Source organism: Mustela lutreola, chromosome 3 (assembly GCF_030435805.1).
Source record: "Mustela lutreola isolate mMusLut2 chromosome 3, mMusLut2.pri, whole genome shotgun sequence".
NCBI classification, from domain to species: domain Eukaryota; kingdom Metazoa; phylum Chordata; class Mammalia; order Carnivora; family Mustelidae; genus Mustela; species Mustela lutreola.
This window is the reverse complement of record NC_081292.1, coordinates 204,556,438-204,574,652: the sequence shown is the minus strand read 5'-3', so window position 1 is coordinate 204,574,652 and position 18,215 is coordinate 204,556,438.

Here is an 18,215-nt window from a genome sequence, read left to right as displayed (position 1 = left end):
TCATCTTTTATTTTCCTTATTTTTTATTAGACTTTAATTTTTGAGAGAGATGTATGATAAAAACAGAATTCTGGATTTTTTCCTCTATGCCCTTTTAAGATGTTTAACTTTCTTGTTCTGTGCTTTTTCACAGGTCTAGGATTTTTTTATTAGATGTGGGATGTCATATGTTTTGTGTTATGGAGTGTTTAGATACTGTTTTCTACCTTTAAGGAACTTGACAGTAGTGTCAGGCACAGACTTAAGTTACATTTGGATCAATTTGATATTTTGAGGTTTCTTCTATGCTTTATTAGGTTGGGTCTAATGTATTTCAGGTCTCATTTACACTTAGCACTTAGATATGATCTAAGAGATCACTTACTGATTCATCAGGATCTCTCAGATTGGATGGAATTTGAACATCTCTAAGTCCTGTGTATATTCCAAGAATTGCTTGGTTTGTAGCTCCCTGGGAATTGGTCTTAACTCATTCTTATAATTTCATCTAACACATGATATTCAGAAAAGACTAATGGGAGCATATCTGCAGATTTCTGAAGTTTCCTTTTCTGCTGTTATGAATTTGATTTTCCTGTAACTCTCTTCTCCCCAGCACCGTATCTTACAAATATCAGTCACCTCGTCCTCTGTCTTCTTGACACAAAGGAACCTCTGTTCTCTGCTTGAGCTCCCATTCCTTTTTCGTGACCCACAACTTTTCTCCAAGCCAAAACTCAAAATGATTACTAGGGTCTGCTGTGCTTTTCTTTGCTTTGCTTTTCTTCCCACAGGGACCACAATTCTGTCCTGATTATTGTTCCAGTGTTCTAGATATTTAAGTCAAGTTGCCAAGTTCTATACCAATAACTCATTATTGCCAGAAGCCTTACTTTTTTTTTGTTAAGTTGTTTAAGTGATAGTGTTGCTGTAGTAATAACTTATTAGATACTAATGGAAAGCAGAAGTTTAAACTGCTTTTTCCTCAACTTAACATTTTTTAAGTTTACTGTCTTTACTGATGTCTCTAATAAACAACATATGACTATAAATAAAAATACTTAAAAACTATATTATGGTCAAAACAACCAAAGCTGTTAGTGAGTTTCACCCAACATACTAATTATATAAATAAATTAATCATATAACCACCAATATACTCATTAATTATTTATAGTTATATAATTAAAAATTTTTTTACTAGAAATAAAAATTGAAACATATGCCATAATCTAATTTATCTTCTAAGCTTCCTCTAATATTCAGTTTGAGAAATCTCTACTACAGAGCCTTCAAAGAATTTAGAATATATATGTATATAATTATGAAATCATAATATACAGTTTACATAATAAATTATATATAAAAATCTATATATGTAATAAATTTTTAAGTATCGTGCTTACAACAGCTTCCCTTCCCTGACCTGAAACAACTGGGCCTCAGACTTTCTGCATACACAAACAATTTAAGTAAAATGATTTTCATGGTCAGAAAATAAAGATTCAGTACAAGTGTTTAGCTTTACTTTCAACAAGTCTGCATCACATAAACTCATCTGAACTAGAAATTTCATAGCTTCTCTCATGAGAAACATTAGAACAATGAAGTATAAACTAAATTTATTAAAAATAGAAATTCAAAAATAGAAAACAGAAGAAAATATTGCACAGGTTTTTGTTTGTTTTTAACTAACTTCTCGGGACACCTGGTTCACTTAGTCAGTAAAGCTTTCCACTCTTGATCTCAGGGTTGTGATTCAAGCCCCATGTTGAGTATAGAGATTACTTAAAAATAAATCTTTAAAAAAATAAAATTAAATTAATTTCTCATACATAGTGACTATCTCTGTAGCTTAAATTGTGCTTGCTTATAGTTGCACTATTTGTAAATCTGTCTTAAAAATTTACCTCAGACCAATGTCAATTAATATTAGGATTGATAAATGCAACTATATTAAAAGCTTTTTCTGAATACAATTTAATATGAATGACTTTTAATGGTAAGTGTCAAACCAAAGTTCTAAGCTAAAATGAAAAGTCTGCTCATAGTCTTATAAATAATAATCTTACAAGATTTAATTTCAGTATATCCCAACATACAAAAATAGCAAATAAAGAGATTTAAAAGGAATTTATTTGACTTTCTCATTTGTCATTTTTCTGTGTCTCACTCTTCAAATAATCCTTGTCTAATAATTCCCAGCTATGCAGGTTATGTTAAAACCTAAAAAATTCACATACTTAACTCCCCTTCCCCCAGTGTGCTATAACTGGTCCTTGCTAAAAGCATATCAATGAATAATGCCAATAATGTTACCAGTCACATAGAGAGTATCGTTGTCATATGTTATTGCTATCTGGCTGTCTAGTGGTATAAGAGTGACTACTCTTTTGTGCTCATGTTATGAGCTTCCTAGTACTTTCCCCTACTCCCATTTAATTAAAATGCCCATTCTCCTAGCTAGCAAATGGAGGACTACTGATTTTACTCAGCAACATTACACTAAGATGTAGAAGACACATGCCCTGGATTTAAGTATTAACAGTTTAAAGACTATTTATGTTTCTTTTTAACACAAAAGAATGACTAACAAATGAACATGATTTCATCATTCAAAACACAAAAGAACATCATTTAAAAATGAAAAATGTACTGCAGAATTGTAGAAGACGTTACTGAATGCTGATGACTTCTAACAGGAAGAGAACTTTTGAGACACGTAATACATCAATTTATACCTAAAAGAGATAGTTGTTTAATTTGGTAACAAACATATTTAAAAATAACTCCAAAGTCATTTTTTAAGTAAGGATCTAAACTAATTTGGCTGTTTGAAATTTGGGACTTATAGTCATATATATGTGTAACCGTAGTAATTAGAGACAATTGGGATTATTAATATCCTTTGTCACAATCTCCCAAATAGAAGGCTCAAGAAAAGCAAGGATTAGTAAAACTCATGTTCAGTGTACTAACCTATAATAGCAAATTGGCACTGAATGCATCAAACAACAGGTGTCAGTCAATTTCTTCTCTGAAATTGACTTTCAAAGCGTGTATCTTGTGCCCCATAACGACAAGGTGTAGGACAAATATTTCAGTAATTCAAGTGTTTTCTCCTTTCCTCAATGCTCTTGTTTGTTGTTTTTATTATTATAGTGCTTTTATTATTACAGGTAGATGCTCATATGTACTTTGAGAAATTTTACTTACTTTTCTTTCTGGCATTCAATTTCCATGTAGAACCAACTACTCAATAATGTAAGCAAATGACTTAAAGAAAAATTATGAAACTAATTTTCACCAAACATTACCAACTTAGAGAAGAGTTGTTTAATTTGTGCTATCATTTATATTGCATTTGTAAAAAATAATAATAATAAAAATAAACTCACTTTTATTTTGTCATTATAATGATTATTTCCTGACCTTTTCTGTCACAACTTTTCACTTAAATGTTTTTCACCCTCCTTTTACAAGTGTATGCCATTATGTATTGGTTTGGTATGTATGGTATTGGTATGAAGGTGATTTGAATGGTTTCCGAGTCCCTAAAGACACACATTTATTTCTCTAACTTCCCAAAACAAATGACAATAGGACTGAGTATATATTCTTGGCCCCTCCATGAACCTTTTAAAGATAATGTAAATAGTATTCAATTGCCTTTTGGCACCTAGTATTATTTGAGAAAGTGTCTAAGAAATCTAATTTCTGTTCTGTAACTGGCAAATATTTTTAGCTTACATATTTCTACTTTCCAGGAGAGTTTACAGTGTTACCCACATCATTGTTACTGGCTGTTTTCCTTCTTCTGTGATGAATAGGGACCCATTCCCACCCACATTTTCACAATGGACAGGTTACATGGTGGTTGTGCCCTTACACATTAAGCCATTTCTTAAAACTGTAGCAAAAAATTATCACTTGTAACCCAACTTACTGCGTCTAATAGACATTCATCTCATGTGGTCCTCCTCAGCTGAAGTAGAACCTCCCCCCATACATACACATTCATTATTTTAACTAATAAGACACAGCACATTTTCATTCTTCAGCATGTAAAACTATCACAGACCTGAATGTCTATATACCATGCCCATACTGTTTTACTAATGAAGTCAGTAAATCATTTCCCCATCCACACTCACTCATAGCATATTCCCAATTCATATCTCTTTGGTTTTGTAAGGGAGATTGGGAAAAAAAAAAAAAAAAGTTATGTGCGTGGGAGTGAGATGAGCAATACCACAGTATATTAGTTATCGGCTACTGTGGGAAATTTATCTCCAAACATGAGCCTTAAACAACAAATACTTATTATTTCACAATTTCTAGGTCTGAAATTTTGCAGAGGATTAGTTGGATGATTTTGACTTCGTTTCTCTCATGAATTTGTAGTAGGGTTTCAGCCAGGGATGCTGTCATCCCAAGGCTTACTGGGTCTAGAGAATCCACTTCCAGGATGGTCCACTCACATTATTGGCAAGTCATTCGTGCGACTCCATGTTGTCTGTTGGCAGGATGTCTCAGTCCCTCAATGTCTTGATCTCTCCAGAAAGCTGCAGGAGTGTACAAATCACAGTCTTGCCATGCCCAATAATGAGTGATTGATGAGAAAACAAGATGAAGATAGCAATGTCTTTTATGATGTGAACTTGGAAAAAAAAAAAAAAAAAAACCTGTAATTTCTACAACATCTCATTGGTTACATAGGTGGTCCTATGTGGAGTGGGGGAGGGGACTGTATATGTGGATACTAGTCAAAAGGGATGATTAGAAGTCATCTTGGGGGGCTCACATTATTCCTATATTCCTCACAAACAGCCAGCACAAGAAAATTTACCACTGTATTTTTGTGTTTGGAGAGGCTTTGCATTGTTAAATCCTGGAGCAAAGAGCGGCTGATTAAATCACCTTGACCGACTTGCTCAGTTATTTAATTTTATCTTTTTTTTTTCTGTGGGAATGCTTCTTACACCAGTGATCTTGGATTTATTGAATAATTACACCTCATTTTTTTAAATGACTTGTATTTAGTTAATATTTGGTCCTAATTCTGATAATGCAAATTCTAAATGCCAATGTTATGATAGTTCAACTTTTTGTCTTCATATGTACTTAATTTTAGAGAAATTGATCCCGTGATTAATAGTCCTATATACTTCTATTTTCCAAATAAAAGTTTATTCTTGGTTACTTGCTTTATTAATTTACATTTAGTAAAATTAATTAATGGTAGGAGCCTTAATGTAATTAAAACTAATAAAAGTGTTAAGAAACGTTATGTTGACAGAGAAAATTATTAGTAAGTCTATTTATTATCAATGTATTTTCAATTTTAATCATATCATACATTGTTGGCACAAAATATGTTAAAGTTGTGCAAACCAAGAACATGATCATGTAAACTAGTTGAAAGGACAAAATCTACACAGTAAAAGAAAGGTTAAAGATAAAATGCACTAGTTTTCAGAGATTGGATAGTTAAAGATAGGGATGCCTGGGTGCTTCAGTCCATTAAGAATCTGATTCTTGATTTCACTTCAGGTCATGATTTCGGGGTCATGATCAGGCCTCATGTCAGGCTCCATGCTGGGTGAGGAGCCTGCCTAAGATCCTAAGATGTTCTTTCCCTCCCCCGCCATACCCCCAACCCTCATTTGTACATTCTCTCTCTTTAAAAAAAAAAAAGGAAAGAAAGTTAAAGATAGGTTCATTAAGACTGTAATATTTTTAGATAGACTATTAAGAAAAAACAATATGCAGAAAAATAATCCTTTTGTAATTTGTTACTCGGTTGACTTATTTTTTAATGTTATAGTGTATTAAGTAAAAAGATTTAAAAGGTGGGCTGCAACTCATACACATGAGTATTTTAAGTAATGTATAAGGACTATACTTGTATCTCCACTTGCTGATTTTGATGATATAATGTCTGATAACAGAAATTTTTAGTGTCACATGAAACACTGAATTATTTCTTTCCCAAGATTGAAATACAATTTTTCTTCCCTGGTGTGATGTTGAAGTTTTAAAGTCTTGTCATTGATGTTGTGTTTCATCTGCAGTGATCTACACTTGAATAATAAAATAGTAGTTGTGCTGACAAAAAAGCAGGTAAGAAAAATGCTTGTCTTGCTGATTTATGTACATCTTACATTTATATATAATCCTACCTGAATCCATGTCATATTCTGGAAGAGTATGAAAAAAATGTGAATCTTTTCCAGATATTCAACTATAAAATCTACTTCCTATATTTTATCTGCTAAAGAAACAGAAAAATCAGATATATCATCTGATAAAGCAAATTTACTCTGATACGTAATCTCTAGTAAATGACATAAATAGCATTAAGAAGAATCAAGAGTTAAGTGTGAATAATTAAAATTACTAACCAAAGGAAAGTTCTAGTAGCTATATGGAAAACTTGACTAGAGATTCTCTCTCTTTATTTATTTGCCATAATTCAATCATAGAAAATACCCACATTTTGCTTTAATTCTAAATTTCTCAGAAACTGGCTACTGTTTATCCATCCAAACTGATTTATAATTTTTTCCTCATCCCTTTCTTCTATCTAGCTTAATGAATTTAACTCTATATCTCTTTAAACAGAATTATAAATACTCACTTGATAATATAAGATCACTATGTTTGTTTAAATAACAAGCATACCAAAACATGTTAACCCAATTATTTTGGAACTAAGGTGGCACCTTCAAATGAGAATATATTTAAAAACAAGTCTATAATTTTGATGGACTTCAATCAGTAATCTCTCCCTTGATATGAAGTTTTACTTCTCCTTGAGATAGACTGAGAACTGAATTTGTCGTCAAATAATTGATAAAATATTGTATCTTTTTGTTTTAATATATTATGTTGTCTCTTAAAAACATCAATTAATTTTACTTACAAAATTACTCAAATACATTATCCCAAGTTTCTTTGTTTATGGTGGATAGATTTTTACTTAAAAATGATTATTACCAATATAATGCCAAATTCATATAAAATAGTGTAAAAGCAGAAGGCAAATTACTGATAATAAACAAAGTTGAAGGAATGTTAAAAAATTATGGTTGAAAATGTGCATTTTATCTTTTTATTATTTTCTTTTTCAAGTTTTTACTTAAATTTGAGCCAGTTAACATACAGTGTAATATTAGTTTCAGGTGTAGGAGTAAATGATTCATCACGTACATACAATACTTCACGCTCATCACAGTTGGCCTCCATAATCCCCATCACATATTTAACCCATCCCCCCACCAATCTCCCTCCAATAATCATCAGTTTGTTCTCTCTTATTAAGAGTCTGTCTCTTGGTTAGCTTCTCTTCCCCCCCCCCGCCACTGAACATGTGCATTTTAAACTATCACCTTCCCAATCATTGTTGGTTGTATATCAGCAGAATAGGAGAAAGAGAAATTATATAAATAATAAATTACTCCTTAAAGAAATTCCAGTGGCATGGCAGTTTGTCAAGCAAATTTGCCATTTGTGGAGAAAGAACTCGTGAATTTCCTCAGGGCCAAATGGGTATTGAAGAAGGAAATCAAACTTAAATTGTTCTTGAAACTCTGCAGCAAAGAAGGCTGCTTGCAGGGACAAGGGCAACCAGGGAGAAAACGGCTGAAGATGTACTATAGGGGACAGGAATGATAAAAGACATAATGCTGTCAAGGTCCCACAGATTTGCACTAAGAGGACAGTCAGTGTTTGGGTACCTGGGGATACATAATAATTAAGAAAGAATTTTACATAGTACCAGGTAAGAACAAACCATTTCATTCTGTAACTCTTCTTCTGCCCCCTCTTCCCACCTGTCTAACACCAGAGGGTTTACAGGAGATGCAGAGGCAGAAAAAGCAGAATTAACAATGGTTCAAGTCTGCCACCATCTTTCTAAGTCAGTCTGAGATGTGGTGAGAGGAGATGATCTCAATTATAAGAAGTTCATGTTGTCACACCAAAGGACACTATTAACAAAATGAAAAGGCAACCTATTTGCATGGGAGAAAATAATTGTTAACCATATATCTGATAAGGAGTTAATAAGCAACATATACAAGGAAGACTCAATAGTAACAAACAAACAAAAAAAGCCCAAATAACCCAACTAAAAGTGGGCAAAAGACAGGAATAGACATTTTTCCAAAGAAGACATACGAATGGCCAACAGGTCTATGAAAAGGTGCTCAGTGGCACTATCATCAAGGAGATACAAATCAAAATCAAAATGAGGTATCTCACTTCTGTTAGGATGGCTCTTATCAAAAAGAAGAGAAAACAAATGCTCTGAAGCACGTGGAGAAAAATGAACCCTTGCACACTAGTGATAGGAACATAAAATGGTAGAGCCACCATGGAAAACAATGCGAAGTCTACTCAATAAATTAAAAATAGAACTACCATTTGATCCTGCAATCCCACTTGTGGATATATTCCTAAAGGAAATTAAGAGAACATATTGAAGAGATAACTGCAGCCCCACGTTCATTGTAGTATTATTTCCAATAGACAAGGCATGGAAATAATCTAAGATGAATGGATAAAGAAAATGTGATAGTTACACACACACACACACACACACACACACACACACATATAAATACCATAATTATATGGATATAGAGATATCATTATGTATATATATCATTATATACAACATAATTGCATAAATAAAATTTATATCAATATCATATATTAATGTAATATATAAGGTATAATATATTATATATAACATAACTTAGTATATATTATATATATAATATGGACAGAGATACATCACTATATATTGTATAATTATATATATTTACATATATCATTATATATTAATATAATTTCATATATAATATATAAAACATCATATATAATATATATAACATCCTATATTAATATAATACATGTAATATATTACATATATTATATATGCCACATATGATATTTATAATGTAATTATATATAATATGATGTATACTACACATTTATATATATATATCATATAAATGTGACATATATAACAGTATAGAATTTATCTGTAAAACAGAAGAAAATTTTGTCATTGGGACAAATGGATGATACTGGAAGGCATTTTGCTACGTGAAATAAACAAAACAGAGAAAGACAAACTGCATGGTATTACTTATATGTTCAATATAAAAATGAAATAAAATTTTTAAAAGTTCCACTCATGAAACAGAGGAGAAAATGATTGCCAACGACCAGAGCTAGGGGAAGTAGGGAGAGAGGAAAGGGTGGAAACTTTCAGTTATAAGACAAATAATGTCTGAGGATTTAATGTATAATGGTGACTATTGCTGATCACATGTATTATATAATGCAAATTTGCAAAAAGAATTAAATGTTCTGACCAAAAATACTAGAAGTTAAATATGTGAGGTGAAAGATATGTTAACTAACTCAATGGGGGAAGAAATTCTTTCACATTTAAAGATATAGCAAATCATCAAGTTATATAGTTTAAATAACTTACAACTTTCTTTGTAATTATTCCTCAATATTAATCAGAAAAAATAAATTAAGGTTATGAGATCAAATAGTGAGATCAGTTTCAGCTGAGGTGTCACCAGGCCACAAGGAACTAGATACAAAACTGAGTTTAAAGATAGCAGTAAGAAAAAGTCAAAAATATAAACAAGTGTTCCTATGTTCCTGTTTATGCCCTGTGCTTAAAAAAAAGAAAGATTTCAAGGCTAAAATACATTAGATATTAGAAAAATATTAAAATATTACTTGGATTATAGTAAAACAAAGAATAGGAATAAAAGATTTATTCACATGGCATCAAGTGAATGTTGAAAAGAAAGTCAACAACCTGTGAATAAAAATATAAACTATGTAAAATGTAATTAAAAGATAAACATGAACGTTTAACTGATGAGTTTACTGTTTTGACAAAATAAAATTTCATTAAAATATGTGATCTTTTTTTTTTCTAAGGGTTCTTACTTGAGGCTTAAGTGTAAACATGGATCTGAGATTATCAGATTCACTGAAATTAGGGGAAAAATAGTTTGGACCATTTACTTTAGTTTCGGGCCCCAGTTTCTACACTTCATTTACTGCATGTTATTTTTCTTTGAAGTTTTAATTGCTTGTGAACTCACCCAATTTAATGCATGATTTTGTATTCATTCACTTTAGTTTTCTCTGTTCCTCTCCAGTTTCTTCTTACTTATATTCTACCAAATGAAATTCAACTAGGTTTTGTATAATGTGAAATAGAGCCAATAAAGACAAATATAGTTTTAACTGTATTGTCTATTCTTAATGTAGAATTTAAACAACCTTTTATGTTGTTGCTAAAATTTTCTATCAGGATAAATTAGTATCTCAATAGAAAATTGATTTATCCTTCTAATCTTTTTTTCCCGCAAAAGTGAAAAACTAATACAATTAAAATAATTAAGTATTTCTAGGAGAATAAAAATAAAAACTTAATACAGGGGCTTCTGGGTGGCTCAGTCAGTTAAGTTTTTGAGTCTTGATTTTGGCTCAGGTCATGATGTCAGGGTAATGAGATCAAGTCTGGCATCAGGCTCTGCCCTGGGCGTGGAGTCTGCTTAGGATTCTCTCTTTCCCTCTACCCCTCTCTCTCAATCCCCCGCTCAAAAAATAAACAAACAAATAAATAAGTAAATAAATAAAAATAAGTCCATTTCATTGATTAACAATTAATGCCTATGCAATTTACATTTCCAAAGCTCTTTTTCTGAGTGTCTTATAACAAACGAAGGCACCTTGTTATTTTAATTGATTTAAATATTGCACTTTTTACAAAATTTTAAAGTGTATTTTTGTAGTTATTTTAAAATGGTAGAAAAGCCAAGAAGACAGATTTATTAGTGTTTAAAGGCAAAAACATTTAAGAGCACAGTGAAAAGAATTCCCTGTCCTCAGTATATTTTAAATCCTTGATGAAGAACGAAGAGTAAAATTAACTTAGTTTAGCACAGGTTGAATATAGACCAATAGATGGTGCTTTGAACAATATGATGCATCTTATCTATATTTTAATTTTATGTTAATAATTTATGTGGGAAATTGAAGAAATATTTAAAGTTTATTCTTCCTGATACTGAAGGTTAGTGGTTTTAGCATCAGGAGACAATGATATTAAAATCAACAGTCTATTTTCTCAGTTGCCATTTGCTTTTATTTTTAATAGGTTTAGTACAAGTTTGATGCTTTCCCCAGAGAAGTAAGATGTGTGGGTCCTATAAATGTACAACTTACTGTCCATATTATTCTCATACCAATGGATTTGTATAATGTCAGCTATTCTTTTATTAAAATGGTTTTAATACTTATGAAAGATAGAAAAACACTGAAGGCAGTAAGGGACTGAGCTTTCTAATTATGTACAGCACAGGTACAGCTGAGGTATTAAAAATAGAATATGTGACTTAACATCTAAAACACTTGAAAAGCATATCTTGATTCGGGAAGATGAGGAATGTCTTGATAAAGGTAAAATTATACTTTCCAGCCCATTTTTCCTTGAATCTTAAGTATATTAAGAATTCTTAACCTGCTATCTGTGGGAATTCATGATCCTGCTAAAACTGTTCATAAACTTTGTGTCTGTGGATTGTAAGGGGAAAGAGGAAGAATTGGGGTGTGGGGGGACAGGTCAATTGGGTAATTTTTTTAAAAACAGTTTTACTGAGGTATAATTGTTATATAAAAACCATTTATATTTAATGTGTATAATTTTATATTTTTGGACATATGTATACACCCATGAAACCATTACCACAGACAAGGGTTCCTTGTGCCTTTTTGGTTTATATGTTTGCATGTGTCTTTTGTAATAACACTTAATATGAGATCTACCCCTTAAATGTTTAAGTGCACTGTGCCGTATTGTTAGCTTTAGATTTCACATGATTAGATAGTATACATGTCTAGGGGCAAAACATCTAGAACTTATTTTGCAAAACTGAAACTTTACCTCATTGAATAACTCCCACTGACCCCTCCCTCCGGTTCCTAACAAGCATCATTTCACTTTCTGCTTCTGTAAGTCTAATAATTCTAGATACCTCATATAAATGGTATCATGTAGTAGTTTTTTCTTCTGTGACTGACTTATTTCATGCAACACAATGTCGTCCAAGTTCATCCCTACTGTGCAAATGACAGGATTTCTTTCTTTTTTAAGGCAGAGTAATATTCTATTGCATATACATATCACATTTTATTTTTCTCTTCATCAGCTGATGGCCATTGAGTTTGTTTCCATACCCTGGCTATCATGAAAAATGCCACAACAAACATGGAAGTGAAACTATCTCTTTGAGATGCTCCTTTCAACTCTTTTGGAGATATAACCAGAAGTAAGATTGATCATATATCTGACAACAGGTTAATATCCTAAATATTTCAACTCCTATAACTCAATGGCAAAAACCAAAAGAGAAACAGAAAAAAGGAACAAAAATAGCCTGCCTAAAGAATGGACAAAGGACTTGAGTAGACATTTCTCCAAAGACATACAAATGGGTAACAGGAATATCAAAAGTGCTCAATAGCCTCAATTAGTAGGGAAGTACAAAATCAAAACAATGTGCTCACCTGTTACCATGACTATTATAAAAAACAAAAACAAATGATAACCTGTTGATAAAAAGGCAGAGACATTAGAATTCTTGTGTACTGCTGGTGGGAACGTAAAATGGTATATCTGCTACAGGAAACAATATGGAAGTTCTTCAAAAAATTAAAAATACCATCACCATATATGACCTAACAATCTCACTTTTGGGTATATGTCTAAAAGAATGAATAATGTGTTAAGTTTTCAATAAATTGGCTCTCTGATACAAACAAGTTTAAAGATAACTTTAATTTTACATCTAATATACTCAATAAGAAATAAATAATAATGAAATCTTTATTTGAAATATAGATATCCCCTTTAAAATCCCTTAAAGAACTGCTATTATTTTCATATTAACCAACTGAACAAATACAGTATTTTTATAAAGAGCTTCCTTATTCCACAAAGTTAAAGCAAACTTCCATTTTTGCAGACAACAAAAGAGAAAAGAACAACACTAAAGCTCATTATATACACAACAAAAGGGAAAACCATGGTGACAAAACTGATCATCATTTTATAAAGTCATTACTATAAAAAAATTAAAAATAAAAACAAACAAACAAAATGCCTGGCTTATTACATCTCAGACTGAAAATGAGCTATGGCCCTATTACTCTTTTAGCATTGGGGAATCTGTCTGAATTTATTTTTGCTTTGGTAATTGTAAGCAATACAAGTGTTTATCTAATTGGCTAACTACAGGTTCAGTGAGCCTTGCTTCCTCCAAAATGGTGGTCAGGGACTAATTGTTTATGAAATTATTCTCATACAATAAAATGTATGTGTTTAAAATTAAGGTTAAAATGAATAAATGACTAAATAAATAATAAAATGTAAGGTTCTTAAAGAAAAAAGTCATTCGTGTTAAATTGTGTCTTCCCACTTAGATTGACAAAACTATATAAACAGTATCATAACCAATAAATACTGTAAAATTTTCTTTTTTGCAAGATAATTCTCACAATTAAAGTATTTTCACAAAAGTTTAGGGGAAAAAGAAGCAGGGGAAAATATTTTTATTAGATACAGAAGTATATCTAATATATTAACAAGTGCCTCATACAGATTTCCTATATGAGGCAATTATTAATCAATTTGTTATTTCAGACAAATGACTAAATAATCAGTAACTACAAATGTGACTTATATTTGAAAAAAATGACTTGAAAAAAGAGAGAGGTAGGAGCACTTGAGATGCTTTATGACAAGAGATTGACAGTAACAGCAAGATGTACCAGAGAGATAAAACAAAGAATGCCGGAGATTATAGGATGTATAGCAATATGCCAAGCAGCCTACATTCTGAGCAAAGAAAATGAGATATATGCCTATTTAACAACAGCCCATTTTGAAAAGGGCACTAAGGTTTATACTTCCTTGAGAGTATTTTACAAAACACCAGTGAAGCCATTAATGACCTGTGTCATTCTACTAAATAAAAGCTTTCAGAAGTCTAGTAAAGTATCATTTTAAAAAATATTGACATTACCTAAAGCATAATGCAATAGAATGTAGATGACCTTCATATTTTATCAATTGATTTATATTTGAAAATTAAGAATACAGCATTGCAATTAGTTGAAATCTTATTGATGACAACATATTTGAGTTTATGACATTTTTACAAACAAAACTTCAATTTCTCTTTCACATTCAAGAATAATGGGGAATATCAAATCATTATGTTGTGCACCTGAAACTAATATTGTTAGATATATAAATATAGATATAAGGATAAAGACTAAAGCATATTATGAAAAGCTCCCCAATCTAGATTTTTAATAGATTTTTATCACCACAGTAATTCATCTCATTAATATATATTAATCATTATTTTAAAGTATCTACTTCTCATTGTCAAAATTTTAAGGGAATTGTTTTGTTTTGTTTTTAAGATTTTATTTTTTTATTTGACAGAGATCACAAGTAGGCAGAGAAGCAGGCAGAGCGAGAGGAGGAAGCAGGGTCCCCGCTGAGCAGAGTGCCCCATGCAAGGCTTGACCCAGAACTCTGGGATCATGACCTGAGCCAAAGGCAGAGGCTTTAACCCACTGAGCCACCCAGGCGCTGCAAAATTTTAAAGGAATTGTATCAAGGAAGAAAAATGTTTGGGAAAGTCACTTGGACAACATCTTATTTGACTTCTGATTTAAAGTCAGTTTAAAAAAAAAATCAATAAATCAAGTCAGTTTTTAGCTTTGCAATATTAAATATTTTATTAACCAAATAAAGGTCCCTTTGAAATGATCTCAAAACTATATAATTCAAAATGATTATATGAATTAAGATCCTAAAGTATTATTTCTTTTTTTTTAAAGATTTTATTTATTTGACAGATAAAGATCACAAGTAGGCAGAGAGGCAGGCAGAGGGAGAGGGGGAAGCAGGCTCCCCACAGAGCAGAGAGCCCAATGTGGGGCTTGATCTCAACACTCTTGAGATTATGATCTGAGCGAAAGGCAGAGGCTTAACCCACTAAGCCACCCAGGTGCCCCCATATGCTAGAGTATTATTATGTCACATTGTCAAATGTACTTCTAAAGTAAACTGAAATCTTTGTCAAGAATAATCTGCAAATATGAACATACACACACTGTCAGAAAACAATGCTATAATATAAAGGCTTAATGTTAGGAAGCCTGTGTGGCTCAGTGGGTTGGGCTGCTGCCTTTGGCTCAGGTCATGATCCTAGGGTCCTGGGATTGAGTCCCACATTGGGCTCCTTGCTCAGCAGGGAACCTGCTTCTCTCTTTGCCTCTGCCTGCCACTCTGCCTGCTTGTGTGTGTGCTCTCTCTCTGTCTTCTAGCAAATAAATAAATAAAATCTTAAAAATAAAATAAAATAAAATAAAGGTTTAACATTTATGAAAACAGAGTAAGCACAGTGGTGGTATCATTCAAATATAGTTTGGCATCAAATTGTTAAGCCTGTTACTCTTCTTTTCATAGTAAGAATATACTTTCTACTGATTAGGTAAATTCAGCCATGGAGTAAAGCACTAACTTTAATGTGAGTTCCATTTTTATATTTGATACAAAAATCCATGACAAAAACCACTTTTCTTTTTACATGGATGACAATGTATCTCCTTAAAATAAGTATATTGTAAATAATATTATCCAAAATATTTAATATTTTATCATTTAACTCTTTCATTTAACATCTTACCTAAACTTCAGTTAATAACAATAAGAACAAAGGAGCTTCTTTTAAATAGAGAAAAGAATACCAGGAGCTTAACACTTTCTTTAATACACTTATATAACTTCCTAAATTCTTCTATAACATCATATATATACATATATATACCTATATATATGTGTGTGTGTGTAGCCAAATGACATAAGATATATATAGCCATAGGAGATGGGATAAAGAACCAAAGAAAATAGATACTTTTCCTAATGACAAAAAGTTACCTTTGCATTAATTGGAAAAAAAATTATGTAAAGTTTTAAAAGTAGATGGTGCACTTTTCGTACTCTTTCCCTTTTTCCCTAATGCATGAAAGAATTTAAGATACAGTCTGGTCAGTTAGGCTGGTTTCTAAAGCAAAGATTCAGAGGTGAAACCCGAGTAAGAAATAAGATTCTTGAGTTTCAGGTTAGAACATAACCTAACTGATTATTTCTAGGAGTCGTCAAGATGGTGGAGAAGTAGCAGCTGAGACGACATCATGTAGCAGCAGGAGATCAGCTAGATAGCTTATCTAACCATTGCGAACACCTGCAAATCAAGCAGGAGAATGAAGAGAAGAGCAACAATTCTAGAAACAGAAAATCGACCACTTTCTGAAAGGTAGGACCAGCAGAGAAGTGAATCCAAAGCCACAGGAAGGTAGACCCCAGGGTGAGGGGCCAGCTCCCAGCAAGCGGCGGAGCAACGGAGCACTAAATCAGGACTTTTAAAAGTCTACACCACTGAGGGACGTCACTCCAGAGGCTAAACTGGGGTGAAGCCCATGCCGGGTCAGCGTGACCTCAGCTCCTGCAGGATTAAAGAAGTATCAGGGGTGTCATGAATGTCACAGAGCTCACAGGTATTAGAGCGGGGAAGCTGGCTACAGAGACAGAGCCGAGGAGTGAGCTCTCACCTCAGAGTTACCTTGAACCAGTCGCAGGCTGGATGAGTTCGGAGAGCAGCCAGAGGCCAGGGAGACAGAAGTGATTGAGCAATTTTCGCTGATGGCTCACTGAGGAGTGGGGTCCCGAACTCTCGGCTCCTCTGGGCCGGAGATTGGGAGGCCGCCATTTTCATTCTCATCCTCCAGAACTCTACAGAAAGTGCTCAGGGAACAAAAGCTCCTGAGAGCGAACCTGATTACTGAGCCCGGCCCCTGGTAAGGGCAGTACAATTCCACCTGAGGCAAAGACACTTGAGAATCACTGCAACAGGCCCCTCCCCCAGAAGATCAACAAGAAATCCAACCAAGACTAAGTTCACTTACCAAGGACAACAGCGGAATTCCAGAGGAGGAGAAAGCAAAGCAAGGAATTCATGGCTTTCTCCCCATGATTATTTAGTCTTGCAGTTAAGTTCATTTTTTTTAAATTATTTTTTCTTCTTCTAATTTTTCTTTAACTTTTACCCTTTCCTCTTTTAACATTTTTTAAGTAGTTTGTCTTAACTACTTTCATTAAAAAATAATAATAATAATCTTTTTTGAACCCTCATTATTATAGTCATATTTTATCCTTCATTGTATCTAACTTATTTTTTGTATACACAGGTTTTTTTCTTCTAAAAAATTTGGGGTACAACTTCTTCTAATAGATCAAAATATACCCTAAATCTAGCTCCAGGCTTGTTCTAGTCTCCAGCCCAAGAAAAATCTCTCCACTTTTTTTTTCTTTATTCTCCCAACCAACTTACTTTATCTACTAATTTTTTAGAAATTAAAAAAAAATGTTTTTCATCTTTATAGACATATTCCATCCCTTCATTGTGTTTACCCTTATATATGTTTTTCATTCTTTAAAATTTGGGGAGGTAGTTTCTTCTAAGAGACCAAAATACTCCCAAAATTAAGTGGGTGACCCTGTTCTAGTCACCAGTCTAATATATATATATATATATATATATATATATATATATATATTACTATTATAATTATATATTTATATATAATTTATATTTATTTTAATTTATATATAATTATATATAATTAATTTAATTATATATAATTTATATATAATTATATATCTTATATATAATATAATATATATTTATTTTTTATATTTTTCTTTATTTGTTTTTTTTTTATTTATGTTTTTTTCTGAACTTCTTTACATCTCTTTTCTCCCCCCCACATGATTTGGGGTCTCTTCTGATTTGGTTAAAGTACATTTTCCTGGGGTCTTTGCCACCCTTTTAGTATTTTATTTGCTCCTTCATATATTCTTATCTGGAAAAAATGACAAGGTGGAAAAACTCACCACAAAAAAAAAGAACAAGAGGCAATACCAAAGGCTAGGGACCTAATCAATACAGACATTGGAAATATGTCAGATCTAGAGTTCAGAATGACGATTCTCAAGGTTCTAGCCGGGCTCGAAAAAGGCATGGAAGATATTAGAGAAACTCTCTCGGGAGATA